At 45.3% G+C, this 18,753-nt stretch overlaps 1 protein-coding gene across 5 annotated transcripts in view; it reads left to right on the top strand.

Annotated features, from left to right (window-relative positions):
- LOC124041726 (E3 ubiquitin-protein ligase mib1) overlaps window positions 1-18,753 on the top strand; it is a 92,316-nt gene that overhangs the window by 31,488 nt on the left and 42,075 nt on the right. The window lies entirely within an intron of this gene.

Below are 18,753 nucleotides of genomic sequence, written 5' to 3'. Positions count from 1 at the left end.
ATAAACATGTTCTCTCTAGACTGGTGGAGAGTACACACACACACACACACACACTAGCCGCTGCCCTTGTGGCTGGGCTGTCGGTCTGGCTCGTGGTGTATGGTCAGGGCTAGCTAGGGGACATTATCATTCCCCTTAGCTGACAAACATTCCATTGGCACGAGGACAGAGGGAATTGGGGTCAGAGGGCTCTGGCGAACCTGCTGTTTCAGCCCTGCCTGACACAGTACGGTATGGTGTAGTCCACTGGGAGTGGCACAGACAGCAGGAGCACACTGGAATACAGTGTGCTGGTATGGTGTAGTCCACTGGGAGTGGCACAGACAGCAGGAGCACACTGGAATACAGTGTGCTGGTATGGTGTAGTCCACTGGGAGTGGCACAGACCGACAGTGGAGTAATAGTGGTATAACACTGGAATACATTAAGCCCCTCTGAGTCCTCCTATGGCACTGCCTGCCACTGATAGATAGCCAGTTAAAACAATAATCTGGATTGCAATCGGCTTGCCTCGCTGTGCCGGCCTGCCAATTACTGTACAAGCCTTGTGGCCTCAGTCAGGCGCATTGAAGTCATTTGTCATAATGCGGTGATTTAACCAGTTAATGGCATCAAAAGATGGGAGACAAATGTTTCTGCTGTTCTTTTTTGTTTGTTTCATATGAATCTTGAACTCTGAGTGTGTTTCTGGGGGGTGGGGGTTGGGGGAGGGTTGCAGGAACGCCCACATGCAAGAATGCCCCGAATTGCAGGTTGCAGTTGCACGCTATTGTCAGCACTTAACTTAGTGCGCAAAGCTCCCCAGCCAGGTATTGTTGCTGCGTGAGGTGGGATACAGGATTCGTATTTCTTCGTACGATTAGCAGCTATGAAACAAAATGGCAGAAATTAGCACGTTCTCATACTTGACTTTTGACTGTTATTTGCAAATGTGAATGTAATACTTGCGCTGTAGAGCCATGCAAATTGACCACCCTCCTACGTGGCTGGTGAAATAGGCATTCCTACCCGCCAATATCTTAATCTATCCGCATTTGGCGGGTGTTCATTTCATACCCTGATTCCCTCCAGTGTGCGGGAGTTGTCAGTCTTATATCAACTGTACAGTAAAGGTGAAAAATGCTGGAGTCAGTATTTGTTACAGACCAGGGCCCGTGTTGTTGTCGTGACGTGCTGCCTTGCTTTCCACCCAGCCTCTGTCCCCCTCGCCTTCAGAGAAACCAAGATGTGTATGTCGTTTACATTGATTTCACACTCAAGCTCCTTCACAATATTGCAGAGAGAGAGAAAAATGGCCGCCTGGACTGGAGCACGTCTTAAACCCCTTGAAAAAGACGTCTCCCTTGGTTGAAGTGAATGTATTTATTTTAGCAGTGCTTTAGTGCAGTGGCGTTTGAGTCCTGATTGAGTGCTTGGGCCTGAGAGTAGGTTTTTACTGCAGTGTCATAGTGTCATGTTCTTCAAAAGCACCCTAAGTGGTTTAGTGGCCGCCAGTGTCGATGCCAAACCCTTGAAAATAGGTCGGGAAAGGAAATCCTTTCCCTCTAACTATCTGCGGGTGGTGTTTGTTCAGTTGAAATGATTATTGTTCAGTGGTACATGACTCAAGCTTCTGTTCAGGCTATTTATGTTCCGTTATGGATGAATACTTCCTGCCACGGGATGCTCTTGTATTGATTGTACTTATAATCCAAGTTGCATGTCTTGTGCATCATCTGGGACCAGAGAAACAAATCTGACAATCCCTCCATGTACACTAAATAGGCCACCCATCAGCCATATGTTCAAACATCAGACAGTAATGGCGGGCAGCCAGTGTGTGTGCGTGTGTGGTAGTGCCCTCCAGGTGTGGGTAAATGTTGTTGAGGATGAAGGGGCGGGGGGTTGAGGTGACAGATGAGTTTGGCATCTGGCAGTGTGTGTGGGGTGGAGGCCCAAACGCGGAGACAAATAAACTCTACCAGCAGGGGCGCCTGCTAATGCGGGAGCTGAACTATATATCACCACTGTCATTACTCACACATACCGTGTCACGTTTTGTATGTGCTTGTCTGAGAGATGGAAATGGGGAGAGAGGGAGGAAGACTGATGAATAGAGAGGGAGAGAGATTGAAAGCAGATTGAAACGGCTGTGTTTTCATATAAAGCAACAGGTTTTGTGAGACAGTTATTGTGTCTTTTACAATTAGTGTGTAATTTAGGCTACTTGGTAAATAGGAGGAGTTGAGCTGATACCTTTTTAAATTGGGTATGTGGGGTTAAGCTTGCGTGTGTGTGTGTGTGTGTGTGTGTTTACTGCTGCTTCTGCCCCTGACGCGGGGGGACTGGTTCCTCTCAGCAGCTCTGGCTCTGTCTGGCTGCAAGGCTGGAAGGCGCTAGCTTCTACAGCACTGTAAACAATACGATTGATAGCCCGTGAGTCATAAACGGTATGGGGCTCCAAACAGAGCAGGCCCTGCAGTGGCAGATCAGACCGCTCCGCCACCTTTTAACATGCCTCTCACCCTTTTTTAATACAGCTCTCAACATCTCCTTTAACGCTACAGTCTGGGATCTGGGAATCTGTTCAATGGTCAAGTAGACGGGACAATCCCCCCCCCCCTTTTTTCTCCTTCTCCAAGTTGCATAATGTAGTTTTAACGCACCAACAAACGGATAGGACACCCCCGTATAGTACTAATTACCTGACCTGCTGGGTTACCAGGCGCACTCACCGGTTCACTCTGCCAGAACAGAGAGAGGAGATCGCTTCTACTGTTGGTCATAGTAACGGGTCATAATTACATCAAAAATATATTTTACAGAGGCCTGTAGTGAAGACTGCTGTGAAATGGTTGTGTTGGATGTTTGTTTGGTTTCTGGGATCGTTGCTGTTGCTGCAGGGCAGACATTTCTGGAATGACAATGAGGCTTTTATCACCTGAAGTAGGTACTTTGAGATTAGCTTAATCTGACTGGGAGACAATTGGGATTGAGACTGTTATGCTATTATTACCAGGCTAGGTTCACCTCCAGGGCTGCTGTTTTTTTATCGAAAGGGGGCTTAGGTGGTGCACGTGGTCGGACTATCGGCGCGCCCAACTTTAGAACATTTTATAGGCCCCTGTCTTGGCAGTGTAGATTAAGGTAGCAATTTTGAGACAATTTCCTGCAATTCAAAACAATTCTCCATGGAGCTGAGACATTTTTGCTGTTTTTGAAGCTAATTTACTACATTTCTACATTAAACTGCCTTCTACTCAGGATAGAAAACACTCTAAAGTTTTCAAAACTGTTAAAATAATGTCTGTGAGTATAACAGAACTGATTTGGCAGGTGAAAGCCTGAGAAAAATCCATTCAGGAAGTAGGGATTTTTGTTGTTGTTGTAGTTTTCTATACAATGCCATTACAGTATCCATTGACTTAGGACTCAAATTCCAGTTCCTATGCCTTGAACTAGATGTCAACAGTCTTTAGAAATTGTTTCAGGCTTGTATTCTGAAAAATGAGGGAGTAAGACCAGCCTGAAAGAGTGGACAATGCCGTGTCACAGAGCTTTTTCATGCGCGTGACCGAGAGAGTGCCTTTCTTGTTTGTCTTTTATATTGACAATGTTATTGTCCGGTTGAAATATTATCGATTATTTAGGCTGAAAACAACCTGAGGATTGAATATAAACATCGTTTGATATGTTTCTATGAACTTTACGGATACAATTTGGATTTTTTTGTCTGCTTGTTGTGACTGCGTTTGAGCCTGTGGATTACTGAAGAAAAGGCGCTAACAAAACTGAGGTTTTCGGATATAAAGAGACTTTATCGAACAAAAGGAACATTTATTGAATAAATGAATGTCTTCTGAGTGCAAACATATGAAGATCATCAAAGGTAAGTGATTAATTTGATCTACTTGGTTGGTTACTGTTTGTAATGATTTGTAATGATTTGTCTGCTGGGCTATGTTCTCAAATAATTGTACGGTATGCTTTCGCCGTAAAGCATTTTTTAAATCTGACACAGTGGTTGGATTCACAAGAAGTTAATCTTTAAACCTATGTAAAATAGTTGTATCTTTTCTAAATTTTTATAATGAGTTTTTCTGTATTTGAATTTGGCGCCCTGCAATCTTACTGGATGTTGGCCAGGTGGGACGCTAGCGTCCCACATACCCTAGAGGTTTCTCGTTTCCTGCAATTATAATGCTGCGTTCTTTTGCTCAAACATAATAATCAAATGAATACTGCCTACATAAAGCCAAGGAATAAAAAATTGCAGCCTGCAGGTAGAAAATATCCTGATAAAAATAAAAATCCTATAAATCACACTGGCTTCGTAAGTCCTGTCTGCAATGAACTTGAAACATTGTATCAACTATTAAGTTGAGTCCAAACCTGAAGCGTGTGCTAGCGAACTTGCAACATTGTACAAAATATTCTGGGCCCTCACTTACCCTGCAGTGAGCATTTGCGTCAAGGATAAGAAGCGGTGCTTGACTTGGGCAGGAGCTCACCGGAGCTGAGTACCGGCGCACCTCAAATGTTCTACTGCTTGAGCTCCTGTTCCTCTTATAGAATATTAGCTCAAAAGTATTATGGAGCTCCTGCACCTAAATATAAACAGTACCAGCATCCAAAATGAGTATCGGAACCTATTTCAGTCCAAATCGAGCACTGATAAGTTATCAGGTTTTATTAGTATTTTATGACGTTTCTACTGGATCAGAGCATGACATTTTTTCGCTTTCACACTGGGTTATTGAAAGGAAGAAGCCTATTTCTACTTGTGCGCATCCTCACTCAACATTGACAGGAGCACTCCAAACAAAAGATGATGACTAAATTGAATGAAATGAACCAAAACTTGTTTCTCACAAGCATAGGTTGGGCACTCTGCAAACAATGTGTCCACTCAGACAATGAGAACGGGAAGACTGGAATAATAATATTGAATGCATTTAAATAATTACCGTAACCAAAGCAACAAACATTGTAGATTAGGAATGAATGGTAAATGTACTACAGGTGATATATGTAATGGGGATTTGATATACACTAACAATCAAATGCAAACAATTCACACAATGAAGTTATGAAACATTGTGCATCTGGGTGAATGGTCAATTTGACTTCTGCATTGACCATGCAGCATTTACGGTGATATGGCCTCAGCAGATGTCAAGGTCATTCATACTTCTTGCACTTCACGGAGCAGTGCAGAGCTACCGTCAACCAATCATGTCAATGCGAAGCTATACAGAGCCTTCCGCATTGTTACAAAATTTGGGAGGGCCATGGTGATGCGGTACGGAGCTCGATTTTGCATCTGCATGTCTCTGGAGGCTCCGCAATTGGGTCACACCCTCCATATGGAGCCTCCGACAATATTTTCAGATAAATAAATTGGCTATTAGTCGAGGCTTCCACGATGGATTAGTTAACTACTCATTCCAGGGTTTTCTTTATTTTGACTATTTTCTACATTGTAGAATAATAGTGAATACATCAAAACTATGAAATAACACACATGGAATCATGCAGTGACCAAAAAAGTGTTTAACAAATCATAATATATTTTATATTAGACTTTCTAAGTAGCCACCCTTTGCCTTGACAGCTTTGCACACTCTTAGCATTCTCTCAACCAGCTTCATGAGGTAGTCACCTGGAATGCATTTCAAGTAACAGGTGTGCCTTGTTAAAAGTTCATTTATGGAACTTCTTTCCTTAATGCGTTTGAGCCAATCAGTTGTGTTGTGACAAGGTTGGAGTGGTATACAGAGGATAGCCCTATTTGGTAAAATACCATATTATGCCAAGAGCAGCTCAAATAAGCAAAGAGAAACAACAGTCCATCATTACCTTTAAGACATGAAGGTCAGTCAATCCGGGAACATTTCAAGAACTTTAAGAGTTTCTTCAAGTGCAGTCAAATAAACCATCAAGCACTATGATGAAACTGCCTCTCATGAGGACCGCCACAGGGAAGAATAGCTCAGAGTTACATCTGCTGCAGAGGATAAGTTCATTAGAGCTACCAGCCTCAGAAATGTCAGACCAAATACATGCTTCACAGTTCAAGTAACAGACACATCTCAAATCAACTGTTCAGAGGAGATTGCGTGAATCAGGCCTTCATGGTCGAATTGCTGCAAAGAAACCACTACTAAAGGACACCAATAATAAGAAGAGACTTGCTTGGGCTAAGAAACACAGACAATTGACATTAGACCGGTGGAAAACTGTCATTTTGGTTTGAGTCCTTGAGATTTTTGACTGCTAAATGCTGATTTTTTGTGAGATGTAGAGTAGGTGAACGGATGATCTCTGCATATGTGGTTCCCACTGTGAAGCATGGAGGAGGAGGTGTAGAGGTGCTTTGCTGGTGACTCTGTCAGGGATTTTATTTAGAATTCAAGTTATACTTAACCAGCATGGCTACCACAGCATTCTGCAGCGATACGCCATCTCATCTGGTGTGCGCTTAGTCCCACTATCATTTGTTTTTCAACAGAATAATGACCCAACACACCTCCAGGCTGTGTAAGGGCTATTTGACAAAGGACAGCAATGGAGTGCTACATCAGATTACCTGGCCTCCACAATCACCCGACCTCAACCCAATTGAAATTGTTTGGGATGAGTTGGACTGCAGAGTGAAGGAAGAGCAGCCAACAAGTGCTCAGCATATGTGGAAACTATAAGACTGTTGGAAAAGCATTCCAGGTGAAGCTGGTTGAGAGAATGCCAATAGTGTCCAAAGTTTAAAGGCAAAGGTTGGCTACTTTGAAGAATCTCAAATTTAAAATATATATTTTGATATGTTTAACACTTTTTTGTTTGTTTGTTTGTTGCTGCATCATTCCATATGTGTTATTTCACTGTTACAATGTAGAAAATAGTAAAAACAAAGACCCTGGAAGGAGTAAGTGTGTCTTAACTTTTGATTAGTACTGTATGTATTTGTTACTGCTCGACTAAAACAATCTCTGTCGACCAACAGCCTAACGACAAGTCGACTAATTGGGGTCAGCCCTAAAAAATATATAGGCCCATTATCTTTTCTACGTACTTTATATCCGTTTTAGTCATTTAACTTTACACTGAATGTCTTTTTCCATCTCTAAAATGTATTAACTTAACAATGGATTTAGTCAACCCGAAAAACACTTAGGCGCAAGGATTACAATTGCAGAAGAATCCCTGACTTGAAGTTGTACAAGGCTACTCGTAGTTCAAGGATAAAGTATAACGTTTTTCTGTAAACGGTGGTCTCGGACCGTGACATGCATAAGATGATCAGAGTCATGGAGATGACCAGGTGCCCTTCAATCTTGATGATGGTGGTCTTTTAACCACTGACGTGTTGATAATCTCTTATGATGAACACTATGATTATTGCTTTAGACCGACAATGCAAAATATATCAACTTGGAACAGCGCTGTCTAGCACTTTTTATTACTGCGTCCAGTTTATTTAACGATCTCAAGAAATGGCGTGCTCATGATGGAGTTTTATGTCTGTTTTTATGTGGTGAAGCCAAAGACAACATTTCTAATTCTAACTTTCAATTCAATAAATCTTTATTGTTCTTGAGTGGCTGCAGCTGAAAAAGGTGTAATTTGTTTTTTATACAAGCTAATCAAACATTTTAGGCTACTTCGTGGTTATAAATAGTATAATGGCACAGTTGCAATAAGCACTCAATTACAAGTGCAACCCTTCAGGTTCTTCATAGGCATATATTTTGTTTTGTTAATTTAACATATCCATTTTTTAGATCACAAAATACAACCAGATGTTGGCCCATTTGAGTCACTTATATCCATGGCTTTAGGGTGTGTGATGTCACAGCTAGGTCAGGTCAGATTGACATTCAACATGAAAGCCAAGTGTGATGCAATTCTGTATGTGAGAGAGCGAGTAACGGAAAGAGGCAGAAAGGTGGTGGTGGTGGGGGGAGGGTGGGTGCAGAGGAATGGTTTGATCTGCTTGCATGTACTGCGGCTGTGTATGTCAGTCTGCGAGGGGTCTGCTCCTTTTATGATTTGTGCGTTTAGCTCCCGTCCTCTGGAGCATCTGGCTCTTATCTCCCCTCTTCTCGCTCACACACACAAAGGAGGCTTCTCCAAGGAGGGGGTACGGAGCTGGTCTACTATTCCCCACTCCCCTTCGTTTTCTATAAAACGTTCCCTTAGATCTGCACTTTCAAACCGTTTTATGTGGCCCCACTGTGCTGCGTTGGCTTGCCTCCCCACGTCTCAACACCAATTGTATGTTAATAAATCATCCTGTGGTAGTCAGTTGGAGGAGCTAGTTCTGGCATGGCCCCTGGGCTGCTGCTGCGTTCTTTACACAGCCGTGTGAGTTAACTCGGTGCGTGTGAGTTAACTCGGTGCGGATTGCTGTACGTTTCTAACGCGCACTGCGTACAGGTAACTGCAAAAATACAGGAAACACCAATATAAAGTGTTTTAACAGGGCGCTGGTCCAACCCGAGCCTGCATAAATTCTACACGTGTCTGGAACTCTATTGGAGGGATGCGACACAATTCTTCTTCCACGGGAAACTCCATAGTTTGGAGTTTTGTAGATGGTGGTGGAAAGCATCGTCTCAGGCTCCGTTCCAGCATTTCCTGTAAGTCTTCAATTGTGTTGCGATTTGGTGACTAAGACATCCATGGCATAGGGTTTACATTGTTTTCATGCTCATCAAAGCATTCAGTGACCACCTGTGCCCTGTTGATGGGAGCATTGCCATCCTATGGGGGAATAGCCATATTAGGCAAAAATAATGGCCTATCCAGGATTTTTACAGATTGATGATGGGATGTTAATTGATTTATCCACTCAGGAACCACACCTGTGTGGAAGCACCTGCTTTCAATATACTTTGTATACCCCTCAAGTGTTTCCATTGTTTTGTTACCTGTACGTCCCCCGCTAGCTATATATATATATATATATATTTTTAAACAGCCGTTGAGTTGCGTATCTTGTATATGCATTCTACGGTCGAGTAGAAGAGTAATGGACACTACATCGGTTTGTTGAATCTCTGTTGGCTTCTTTTTATTAGTCAAGATAGAAGAAAGGCAGACAGATTCAACAGGGAAACATGACACTTGATCAATAATTGCTTAGTGAAGATGAGAGCCGATGTGGGTGAGTCGAGGCATGTCGCTACACCTGATCATTGACACTATCATCCAGTCAGTCAGAGCATTTGAAGAGAGAGGTGCTCCGGTGGGGACGGTATGTAGTCATCAAAGCATAGCTACAGCTGGTTGAAGGGGACCAAATCCATTCAAGAGGTGATTTGGTTCCTTTTTACCAGCTTTAGCAAGGCATTAGGTGTTCGTCGTTCACTGGGTCACGAACTGGAGTGTAGACAGCCCAGATGGAACAAGCTGGAAACATGAACATACAGTATAATACAGTACAGGGAAGTGTGTAGTGTACTAATACTGCAATTAGGACATTAGCCATCAAGTATTATGTCTGTCCGCTCCATTAACTAAAATCGCTACTCTACCCCCCCCTCCCCTTTCCCACACCACAGCCATATCTCCCTCACGCTCTGCTCTGCCCGCCCAGCCAGTCTATTTATCCTTGTTGCCATGTTTTAAGTTGCCTTTCCAACCTCTATCTGAGAGAAGGAGGAAAAATGGTTCCCTAAGAAAAGGATAATAATCTGTCGTGATGCACTTGAGTCAAATGTCCCGGAGTCATGTAGCAATTACAGCCTGTGACGGATGGGACCTGCTGCGTGTGTGTGTGTGTGTGTGTGTGTGTGTGTGTGTGTGTGTGTGTGTGTGCGCGCGCGCGCTCCAGGTCACTGAAACCGAGGCCGACACCCATACCTCCGCAGTCAGCCTCACACACTCCTAATGCAGCGCTCAAGGGGCCATTACTTTGGCCCAGTCATTCATACCAGTCGTAGACTGATTTTAAAATAGTATGTATTTAAATTATGAGCGTTCTCATGTCTTCCATGGTGGTCCTTTCAATGAATGTCATAGGCCTGCTGGTTAACTGTGCTTTCTAACTGTCATTTAGTTATTATACCTTTTTTGTTGTTCCAATTTTCGGAACAGTTTTGTTGCGAATAGGTTACTCTATGAGTGCACCTAAGAGCCACTTTCTAAGAGCAGAGCAGCAGCTGAGGGACATATCGGGAGAGCGATAGAGAGATCAGCTCGGTATGGCACAGGAGAGAGGCTATTTGCAACACACACACACACACACACTAGATGAGTCAGATGGGTGGGGGCCGGCTGCACCATTTCGTCCACTGTCCATAACAGGGCAAAAGCAAAGGGGTGGACAGACCGACAGGCAGGCACTGAGCATTTGATAATGTCAGCATCTGCTGTGTGGTGTCAGTCAGGCAGCAGGTTGTGGCCAGAGAGAGAGGCCCCGTAGACAGTTGGTAGAATAGCTGCTATGGTTTTACAGAAAGGGAGGGATGAGACATACGCAGATGGTTATTGACAGAAGGACTGAGAAAGGTTAGACTGGGGGGGTTAACGAAAGAGAAATACATTTAGTAGCCTTAATCTTCTGTGCTGATAGTCTCTTGAAATTACATTTGATCTTGACGTAACCATTTCAATCTACCCTCTCTTATACTATTCTCTACGTTTTCTAATTTCCGAGTTCCAAACCCCCTCCTTCAAGCAGTAACGGCTTAGCTTACCCTAAAGCGTAGCTGCACTCTGAGCTAGCCTACACTTCATAGAAAAGGCAAACGCAGGTCTGTCTCAGTCTTCAAGCATTTTAGTTTACACCACAGAGAATCTTGAGTGCCTGTACCACCAGTTTTATCTCCATGAATCAAATATGACTGCACTGAGGTAAAAAGAAAAACCAGAATGTATTAAGAGGGGACAAGTAGGTTACAAATTCCACCTCTCTCTTTCTGAAGTCTAAAAATGTGACTTATTTGATTTTTTTCTTTTTTTGTTCCTGTCTTGATGTCGCTGGAATGGCACTGGTGCACATTGTCAGACTGAATTAAGAGTCTTGCTTCTTCCCTACCGCCTTTCACTTTCTGTCATGGATGGCAAATGGAATACGTCTTCGCAGCGCCATCCTCAGCATGTTAACCAAACCACAACGGAGTGCCATTGTGTTGTATTTCATTAAACGAGTCCCATAGCACAAAGGTGTCCCAGACGAAGCACTAGGCTTTTCCATTGCTTGACTGCTCTGCGCTAGCATGGTCTGGTTTGCACTGTGCTGCTTTTAGCAGATTTTGTGTTTGCGCACCGCTCAGCTCAGCTCACTACAACAACTTCCGCAAGCTTTTGTTTTACGCTGCAGACAAAAAAAAGCAATGGAAACGCTTTCTTAGTTTTGTTATACCTTTTTCAGCTGCCACAGCCCTCTTCCCCCTCCTCTCTCTCCTGTGGGCCTTTATTTGTTTGAAGCGGTGATACAATTGGAATTGTCTGACAGGGCCGAAGCTGGCCCTGATCCTGCATTGTCACTTTTCGACGGTCCTAAGCTGCACTGCCAACAGCCGTGCGGCGCAGCAAAGCATTTGGCAAGCATAGCAAACTGAACAATGAGGCTAGGAATCAGCGAAGGGGAGGGGTGCAGAGGGGTTTCCAGAGGGGTCGGGGGGGTATTTTGGGAGAGACATGGCTAATGCTATAGCTGGACTGGACACACAGTAGGGCTAACGCCACACACCATGCCTGCTGTATGATCCAGCACTGTGGCAGAGCCAGTAGCTTTTTAAACCGCAGCAACTGCCTTCCTGCCTCTTTCTCTCTGATCTGCCTCCTCAGCAACTCTCCTCTCTGCTGCGTTTTCATCCCATCGCCGCGCTTTTATTAAACAAAGATGGCAACATTTTTCCATAATTCACCTTCCTTATTTTCCCGTCCCGAGGGACCTTTGGAAAAGATTATAGTATTAATAGTGGAGCTCTGGCCTGGCTCTCTGGCATACCTATTTCTCTCTCTCTCTCCCTCCCCCTGTACTGGTCACAAGCTAAGTTGCAGCTGGCTGTGATTCAAAAGGCCATAATGCAGTAAAACCCACCATTGTTGAATGGAGGACCTGTTCCTATGGTGATGTCACGGGGTCATTATTACTTCTGAGTTTGTCGGTGACGCAACTAAGTCGTTCCTTACTAGCCTCAACCAAGTCGTTCCTTACTAGCCTCAACCAAGTCGTTCCTTACTAGCCTCAACCAAGTCGTTCCTTACTAGCCTCAACCAAGTCGTTCCTTACTAGCCTCAACCAAGTTGTTCCTTACTAGCCTCAACCAAGTCGTTCCTTACTAGCCTCAACCAAGTCGTTCCTTACTAGCCTCAACCAAGTCGTTCCTTACTAGCCTCAACCAAGTCGTTCCTTACTAGCCTCAACCAAGTCGTTCCTTACTAGCCTCAACCAAGTCGTTCCTTACTAGCCTCAACCAAGTCGTTCCTTACTAGCCTCAACCAAGTCGTTCCTTACTAGCCTCAACCAAGTCGTTCCTTACTAGCCTCAACCAAGTCAACCAAGTTCCTTACTAGCCTCAACCAAGTCGTTCCTTACTAGCCTCAACCAAGTCGTTCCTTACTAGCCTCAACCAAGTCGTTCCTTACTAGCCTCAACCAAGTCGTTCCTTACTAGCCTCAACCAAGTCGTTCCTTACTAGCCTCAACCAAGTCGTTCCTAGCCTCAACCAAGTCTAGCCTCAACCAAGTCGTTCCTTACTAGCCTCAACCAAGTCGTTCCTTACTAGCCTCAACCAAGTCGTTCCTTACTAGCCTCAACCAAGTCGTTCCTTACTAGCCTCAACCAAGTCGTTCCTTACTAGCCTCAACCAAGTCGTTCCTTACTAGCCTCAACCAAGTCGTTCCTTACTAGCCTCAACCAAGTCGTTTCCTTACTAGCCTCAACCAAGTCGTTCCTTACTAGCCTCAACCAAGTCGTTCCTTACTAGCCTCAACCAAGTCGTTCCTTACTAGCCTCAACCAAGTCGTTCCTTACTAGCCTCAACCAAGTCGTTCCTTACTAGCTCCAACCAAGCCGTTCCTTACTAGCTCCAACCAAGTCGTTCCTTACTAGCTCCAACCAAGTCGTTCCTTACTAGCTCCAACCAAGCCGTTCCTTACTAGCTCCAACCAAGTCGTTCCTTACTAGTTCCAACCAAGCCGTTCCTTACTAGTTCCAACCAAGCCGTTCCTTACCAGTTCCAACCAAGCCGTTCCTTACCAGCTCCAACCAAGCCGTTCCTTACCAGCTCCAACCAAGCCGTTCCTTACCAGCTCCAACCAAGTCGTTCCTTACTAGCTCCAACCAAGTCGTTCCTTACTAGCTCCAACCAAGTCGTTCCTTACTCGCTCCAACCAAGTCGTTCCTTACTCGCTCCAACCAAGTCGTTCCTTACTGACTGGAACTAACTAATTCCGCCACACAGGAGAATAATTCCATCCAAACACACTAACCCTGCATCTCCACTCTGGTCGACACATGTAGGCAAAACCATCGTTTTGGGAAATATTCTGATTGCTTGGTTAATGGTGTGGATCATATTGCCAGTTAGAGAAACCAGCATTAACTATGTCCCTACAGCGGTTATACTGCTGCAGGAACACTTCCCCAAAACAGTATAGCTAATGTCTTCGCCCCTCTCTCCACTCCGCCCACTATTCTAATTTACACCCCCCCCACCCCGAAATCGCAGTCAGGTTCACAATCATCTCCACACACAGCGATATAGACAGTCAACAAAAAAACAAACAGCGACTCATCAATCAAGAAACATTCCCCTTCGCTCCGTCAGTCGAGTGTCCACACCTCACCAAGAATACATACTTCTTTACATTCCATAGCTGTCATATATTCATATGGGTACATAAAGAAGTATGTACACCAAGTAGGCAATCACAGGGAATTCACAAGGTCGCACGGAGCAGCTAGTAGTGGCAGCATAGATTTTCTCTCTCACCGTTTTCCCCCTCCTAAGAATGCAGTGTGAGTCTGCACCGTAAGGTGACTTTGAGCGTGATTTCAGATCAACACTCGAGGCTGCTTTTCTTTAGCCACCCAGTAAAGTTGAACCAGCCCCCCCCCCCTCCTTATTTTCAGAAGTGTTCTAGGCCAGTCGGTGCTGTTGGTCCCAGTGATCCCATCAGTCCTCCGGAGAACTGGGACAAACCATTGAGAACAGGGAGGTTTTTTCTTCTCTCTCTCATTTTACAGCAAGAGAAGGTTGTCCTGGTCTTCTTCCAGCAAATAAAAAATAAAGAGGAGGACGAGTGTAGAGGGGTGGGTCAAAAATTCAAAAGCGGTAGAGACTAAGGGTAGTTGACTTGTTCGTTGCTGGTTAAGCGTCCTTGGTAGGTGGTTAGCCTCTGTGCACCTTGTCTTGTATGAGGCTTGATCCTACTGTCCTGCAAATAGGGGAGCACTTTCAAGTTACGCAGGCTACATGGTATACTTTTACACCTCCCGATCCTCCCCCCGTGCTCGCTCTCTCTCTCTCTCTCTCTCTCTCTCTCTCTCTCTCTCTCTCTCTCTCTCTCTTACTCCCACCCTCTTCCCCATATCCCTAACCAGTTATGCACCTCCCTCCCTCCTCGTTCTTGTCCCATACATGTCTCTGGTGTCACTGTCTGCCCCTCGCCCCCCAGCGAGCGGTGTGTCCACCCAGCTCCCTGCTGGCCCATTGCCTCCTGCTGATGTTTGAAAACGAGGGTGGCGATCTATCCAAGTGGAACAGGAAGCTATTGTGAGCAGGATTTGGGTTTTAGGCTCATACACAGGCAGGCAGTGCAGAACAGGCAGGCCAGAGGTCACATGCATGCGCTAATACTGCTGGCCTGCCCACTCAGCACTTGTATGTTGATTGGCCTTTGGTGGCGCTGCTCTTTTTTTTCTTCTTTTTTTTTCTTCCCCTCACTCTTTTCTCCACCTCTTTCTCTCTGTTCCTTGGTTCTGTGGGCGTTTCGCTCCCTTTCTTCTTGTCACTCTTTCTTCCTCCTCACCTGCCCGTCCCGTGTTTACGGGAGGGGGAGAATATGACGAATAGGAGACGATAGATCAATAACGATTTGCGCAACGGCGTGAAAAGTTCAGCGAGTCTCTAATGAATCTTTAACCCAGCTCAACACATTCCACAAGTCAACACTGCCTGGTGGCAGCTTGTACTCCCAGCCCCCCTCTCTCAACCACTAGCAGTCTAGCTTAGGTGCTGACTGGCTGACTTAGGCTATGGCTGTGTGGGGGAAGAGTTAGTTTACATGTTACCTCTAAACACTTGTGAATGTGGATGACGAGTGTGGATGTGTTAATGCCATATATAGTGAAAAGTATTTGAGTTCTGGTTCTGGAAATAGGAATACATGAAGAGTTGGCCGTTGAGAATTAGAGGTGTCCTGTCCAGTTGTTCTCAGCTTAAAGATGGGGCAGGGCTGGCTGGCTGGCTGGCTGGGTGGGTGGGTGGATAGATGGATGGATGAGGCAGCTCTGCTATGTTGGTGTGACGTCCCATTTAGGAAAAGTCACAGCCACCTGAGAGAATGAGTGGGGGGGGGGGGGGGATTCCTCCTGGAGGACTAGCTAACTAGCGACTGACGTAAAGAGAAGGAGTGAATGAGCAGAGTTGGTCCCTTGCTGTCTGGCCCTGCCCCGGCCTGCTCTGGTGTGGTCTGAGACATACAGTAGCACTGCAGTATTGTGCCCTGCCTGCCTGCCCCTAGCATTTTGAGAAAGCGAGAGGGAGGGAGGGGGGGGAAGAGTGAGAGAAACTGGGTTACTACCACCACTGCATGGGTTCAGCCAGCCAGTGACACACATCCACTCAGTCAGCCGTAACCCCCATCAGCCCTCCTCCCCCCTGTCCCCACCCCTCTACCTCCACATCGGTGTTAATTCACTGACCCAGCTTTGTACCGTCAATCCGGGCCATTTCATCCTCCCCTGTTCTGTTTAAAACTCAAGTGCCGTTTGTTCGCCATGGCAACCGACGCCGTTCGTTATGGCAGCTGACACCTTGTCGTCATCCACACCGACGATATCATCCACATTCCAAACATCCGGCCGTCATCCTCGGGACTATCATGTCTTCAAAACGTACCCCTACAATTGAAAGAAAAAGCGATGATGATGACCCCGTTCCAAAAATGAGGTCTTAGGTCTCATCTCGGCTAGTGAATGAAAAGGCACGAGGGTAATCAAATACCCAGAAATGTTCTATCGCCATCAAGTTATCTCCTTTAGCAAGTGGACGCAAGAAAATGGATGAGTTCCCCGTCAGGTAGATAGAGGACAAAGTGTGAAGACGGAAGAGCGAATGGTTCTGTCTTTGGCTGCCTCCGTCTCCACGTCAGTGTGGGTTTGAGCTAACGAGTCCGTCATTAGATATCAGAGGGGCTGCAACCGTGACACCTAATGAGCCAGGCAGAGCGGGAGCTCTGATGCTGCAGCAGCATGTCCGGCCACAGCACAACCGGGTGATTGGGGGAGGGAGAGAGGGAAACAACAAAAATATCCATGTGGACGTCAACTGAATAGACAGCAACTTTCCCTCCTCGTTCATTTCACCTTCACCTGCTTCTTCTTTCTCATTTTTTCGTTCCACATTCCTTCCTTCCGGCCGGTGTTCCCTTTTTCTTCCTGTAGGTCTACCCAGGCAGCCAGTAAGAGACCCCAGAAGAGAGAAGCCCCAAGGTGTTGGTTGGTTAAGTTATTTTCTGTCCTACTGGCTGGCTGCTACTGTGTGCTGCTGACTGCTGCTACTGCAGAACAGTAAATTCCACTCCCCCCTTCCGACTGACTACGCTACTCACAGCCAAGCCATGCGCTTAATAATGGATTGCGTCCCTCCCCTGAAAGAGATAGAAGAGGACGGAGGAGAGGGAAGAGACGTCAGGGGCCCGTCGGGCAAATTCCCCCTTTTGAATGAAAAGGGGGGCGCATATGTTACCTGTCAGGTTAGTTTGTTAACTGGTGCTGCTCCTCCTCTTCTCCTCCTCCTCCTCCTCATCCTCCTCTCTTCTTCCGTAGTGAGGAGAACCATAATGACCTAGAGAGCTTGCGCTCCAGCTGCTGCAGCCATCGTGTGCTGGGTGCATGCCTGACTCGCTGAATCAGCTCTCTGGTTGGGGGAGAGCATCAGAGTCAGGGAGAGGTGGGGGGGGCTCTCTCTCTCTCTTTCTCTCTCTCTCTCTCTCTCTCACACACACACTCAAGCCATACCTTTAGGAGGGGAAAGACATCGGTCTGACATGAGGTGCTAGCTGCCGTTTGAAAAAGGTGTTGGAGGAATGAAAAAACTGCAGCATTCCTCTGTACCATGTGCATTCTGAGGGAGAGACGGAAGGGAGGATTCCTTGGTCTGTAGGAGACGGGCAGAAAGTGTAGCACGTATTCTCCCTCTCCCTTCTTCCCGCTCCCTCTTTCTTCTTATTCATATGACACACATACAGCCTTTGCGCTTTCTGTGCTGGGGATTTCTAAAACGCAACACTTTTATTATTCAGTGCAACTACTTCACAAGAGAGGAGTGAGGGAGTCAGCCGAGTAGTTTTGAAAATATTTGGCATTTAAAAAAAGGTCTTGATAGCAATTTGTTCATGTTACAGTCAGCAAACACAGTTAAGGGAGGAAAAGGGTAGCCTATTTTACTAACCTTTATTTAAATCTGCAATGTGTCACTTTTTGGGCAATCCCAACCAAATTCATGTAGAAATGTGTGTTATTGATCTGTCATTGTCTTTGAAAGCAAGTCTAAGAAGCGGTAGATCTGTTCTATGTAACGCTGTTTCTGTGCTTGCTGTTCTTAAATTTTGTTTTTGCATCTTTTACTTTCGGTTTTGTACACCAGCTTCAAACAGTTGAAAATACAATTCCAGTACCACATCTATTTCTATGGGCACAAGCACTGTTTGACACAAACTGTTCACACCCCTCTTGTTGGTCTAGATAATTTTGCAGGTTTAAAACTTTTCCTGCAATTCTACACCTTTTTATCAAGGGTTGCGAGATAAAATTTGACACATTTAAAGCAAATTTTCTTGCAATTGTATACATTTTGCCATGTTTAATGTGTATTCATGTCATATTTGAGTGACACCAAAATTAAGACAAAGTTATAAATAGCTCTCTTAGGTATGCAATGACTGACGTGACAAGATGCACTGATGATGCACTACCCAATTTCGATAATGCACCCTGTGAACTATTACAACTGTCAAGAGTTGAGTTCCTTTAAAAAATAAAATATATGTTTTTTTGTTTTTTGGGGGGTGGGGTAAAAAAAAAACAAGCCTCTTGCTAGGGTGAACTGGAGCTATTATGAGGCCGTTCATAGTTCACAGCTGAAGTCTTCACAGTAGACGTGACACCCTCATTAGGCCAAACCAACCCTGCAGGGGTCACCTCTTCAGGGGGAGAAGGTCACGGCCTAGAGAGGGTGGTAGTGGGAGGTAGGGCAGCTAACTCGCGCACACTTAAAAAGCACACAGCGAATAAGAGACTAACTTAACTGGTGGTGTCCCCCATAGAAATACAATGACTAGAAAGGGAATTTCTATGAGTCTATTTATGTTGTGTCCCTTCCGCACAGAACAGAAAGCAGAGCTACCGTTCGTTACTTGACTCTCTTTATGGCTAGCCAAGCATTTGAAACACGCATTCAGAATTGGTCCCAGGTTGCTGGGCTGCTCCGGTGTCTCACTCTTTCCACCACCACCTCCCTGGCCATATTTAGTCAAGCAGTGAGTCTCCGCGTCACTCCCCTTCCGTAAACCCCTTTCAGCAACTGTTGGCCACAG

This window comes from Oncorhynchus gorbuscha, linkage group LG08 (assembly GCF_021184085.1).
Source record: "Oncorhynchus gorbuscha isolate QuinsamMale2020 ecotype Even-year linkage group LG08, OgorEven_v1.0, whole genome shotgun sequence".
NCBI classification, from domain to species: domain Eukaryota; kingdom Metazoa; phylum Chordata; class Actinopteri; order Salmoniformes; family Salmonidae; genus Oncorhynchus; species Oncorhynchus gorbuscha.
This window is presented reverse-complemented; position numbering and strand designations above follow the sequence as displayed.